Source organism: Anabrus simplex, chromosome X (assembly GCF_040414725.1).
Source record: "Anabrus simplex isolate iqAnaSimp1 chromosome X, ASM4041472v1, whole genome shotgun sequence".
NCBI classification, from domain to species: domain Eukaryota; kingdom Metazoa; phylum Arthropoda; class Insecta; order Orthoptera; family Tettigoniidae; genus Anabrus; species Anabrus simplex.
Genome location: NC_090279.1, coordinates 104219139 through 104222398, shown reverse-complemented (window position 1 = coordinate 104222398; position 3260 = coordinate 104219139).

Sequence of the window (3260 nt, the reverse complement as noted above, 5' to 3'; positions counted from 1 at the left end):
AAGGGGGAAATTGCGTTTGCTTATCGTAACAAACTACTGCTCTCAAGTGGAGAGACAAGACGGATATGTGTATGCTAAGATGCTAAGTAGCATACATGATGCCGAAATGCACGCTGTGAAAAACAGGAAAAGGGACACAGTAGGAAAGCCTGCCATGTGTATAGATTACGATGACTCAATGGGTGGGGTCGATTTATCTGATCAGTGAATGGTCCTGTACAGTACAGCCCGAAAGCGAATAAAGAAGTTCTACCAAAAGATTTTCAGGCACTTGTTGGACATAACAATGTTCAATTCCTTCGTTATATGTAAAAATGGAGGAAAATTCACTCACTTACAATTTCGTATGCACGTTATCCAGAAGCTTTTTGACAAGTATGATAAATCAACCCCTGCTGAAGCGCAGCCAGTCAGATCATTAGTGTCACTGTCAAATGACCCTTCGGATCGATTCTCGAGCAGGCACTTCCCGGATTTCAATTCCCCCTCAAAGACGAAACCCATTGCAAGCAAGAGATGTGTTGTCTGCAATGCAAATAATAAAAGAAAGAAGACATAGCACTGCTGCAAAATCTGCGATGTAGCAATGTGCCCGGCTCCTTGCTGCGGAGTGTACCACACCGCTAAAATGTGAACTGAGAGGCGTCCATTGAACGTGTATTGTGAATAGTATTCATAAGTGTGTGTGTGTGTGTGTACAGTGGCGGCTGGGTAATAAAGAAAGTAGCAACAAAATGGTAGGGCCTACATTTGAACTGCGATTTTTATTTATGTTTTAGATGGATAAAATACAATAAAAATTTTATTTTTCCCCAAACTGTGGAGGAGCACTACCACTTAACACACCCCCCCCCCCTTTGTTACAGCCCCTGCATGTAGATATAGAGTGAAAGTCTCTGAGTGAAATTAGTGACTCGGCAGTTCATATCCAGAACAAGAAAAGAAAGTACATATTCGGTGAGTACATTTTTCTCTGATCATTTTTATATTCTTCAATAGTGTAATAATAGTACAGTTTAGTAATGTTTTATTGTGCTTGTGGGACTACAATGGTAGTTTGATTCGTAAATGTTTACTGCTTATGTAGCAGTTTCGGAAACTATTACAATGGCCGTAAGAGAAAAAATGGAAACATGAGACTCATGCGTTTGTTGCACTAAAAATCGTCTTGCTTAAAAATTGTTCTTTATCGTGAATACGCAGTGCAGTACTGAAATTAATGTGTCTTATTGTCACAATATACAAGTAATATTAGTCAGATACATGTCGGGTTGCATTATTCCAAGTATTTACAAAAATAAATAATAATGAAAACACCTCCCCACCGTAGTGGTAAACGAGGAAGACCACTTAACAGGTTAAAGAACAACATGTCCACAGGAAGACAAAACATTACAAAACTTAAGAACCAAAATGGGGAAATAGTCGCAGATAGGCAAAACATTACTGAAGTTACTAGAGATTTCTACTACAAGCTGTATACATCAACCATTAGTAAACCGCCCAGTGATGAACAACTAGTCCGGAATTATACTCATGAAGTAACACCGGAAGTAACCACTGCTGAGATTGAAAATGCACATAAACAACTAAGGAATAAAAAGTCTCCTGGGGAGGATAGAAATAACGAATGAAATGCTGAAATTAAGTGGAAGAGATCTGCTAGAAGCCGTGAGAATACTCCTCAACAAGTGTATTAACTCTGGAAGAATACCCGAAAATAGGAAAAATGCTGTAGTGATACTTCTCTTCAATATTTAAAAATTAAGAGGGTTCCTCCTATTCAATACAAAGATATTTATTAATGTGAAAGAATCACATATCGTTCAAATGAGGTACTAGTTTCGGCACCAGATATGTGCCATCATCAGCCACAAAGTCAAATCGGGCAAACACAGTAGTTTGGTTCCGGAAAATAAACGTAAACATGAACTTGGTAAGATCCAAAGAATTAATTCCCACTTCAATATGGGTTGAGGAACCTGGGGAAGAAATTAGAAGTCGAATTAGGCAAAAGATCGGAAGGAAAGATCAAAAAGAAAAGTCTAGAAAAACCCAGAGAATACTAGAAACGAACTCACCTTGAGCAGCCTGAGTGATCTGCGGACAGAGCTGGATTGATGGATGTGATTATAAGGTTAAGGGGCGAGTCGTAAGGGAGGAGAGGGGAGGGGTATAGGCGGAGCAACTGTCACGGAGCTAAGGTGGAGCGGAAGGATGTGGTAGTGGGGGTAAATGATGTGGATATATACTGCGTATGGTTTGAAAGATCGAATTGTTTTTAGGTGGTCTAATATTTATTAGCCATTTAATTAAGAAATCATAAAGAATATTAGTTTTCTCGGAAATTTCATTTAAATTATAGTTAGGGTTGAAATATTGATCGCAATGAATGAAACAATTTTCGACGATGTTCATAATTGGCCCTTTGTTTGCTATTTGAAGTATTTCAAAATCATGTTCTATATCAGTAAACTTATGATTAGAGTCGTGAATGTGTTGGCCTATAGCAGAAAACTTGTTATATCTTACCGCGTTGACGTGCTCTGAATATCTGGTTATGAAGTTGCGTCCTGTTTGTCCCACGTAGGAGGCGCTGCAGTCGATACACTTGAATCTATAGACTCCAGATTTGGAAAATCTGTTAGAGGTGTTGACTGATGTTGAATTATGTATAATTTCTGAGGTCCTATTATTAGTTCTGAAGAAGATTTTTACGTTATGTTTTCGAAAAACATTGGTGAATTGATGGATACCGTTTGTTGAATGTAAAAGTAGATGAAACGTTAGTTATAGGTTTTTCTTTAGTGAGAGTAGTCTTGGGCCGGTGTCTAAATTTATTGATTATCTGTTCTATAAATGATCTGCTGTAACCGTTGAATTTGGCGATTGCTCTTATAGTGTTGAGTTCGCTATTGACATAGGTATCGTGAATGCACGATGAACCATGCTATTTTACGCTGCACGTTTGTGTGTTTGAAGGTGTATGGAAACTTGACGAATAGTATTGGCAGTTTGTGTCTGTTTTCTGAAAATTCTATATGAGAATAGTTAAATCCAGAAAATTAATTGCTTTATTACTTTCGGACTCAAGTGTAAATTTGATGTGGGGGTCAATATTGTTTAGTTCTTGCAGGGTAGAGGTCGCATTCTTGATTTCTTCATCCATTATAACAAATGTGTCGTCAACATATCTGGCCCACATGAGGATGTTTGGAAAAGTATTGCTATTTATTTTTGTATATTCCAGAAAATCTAAA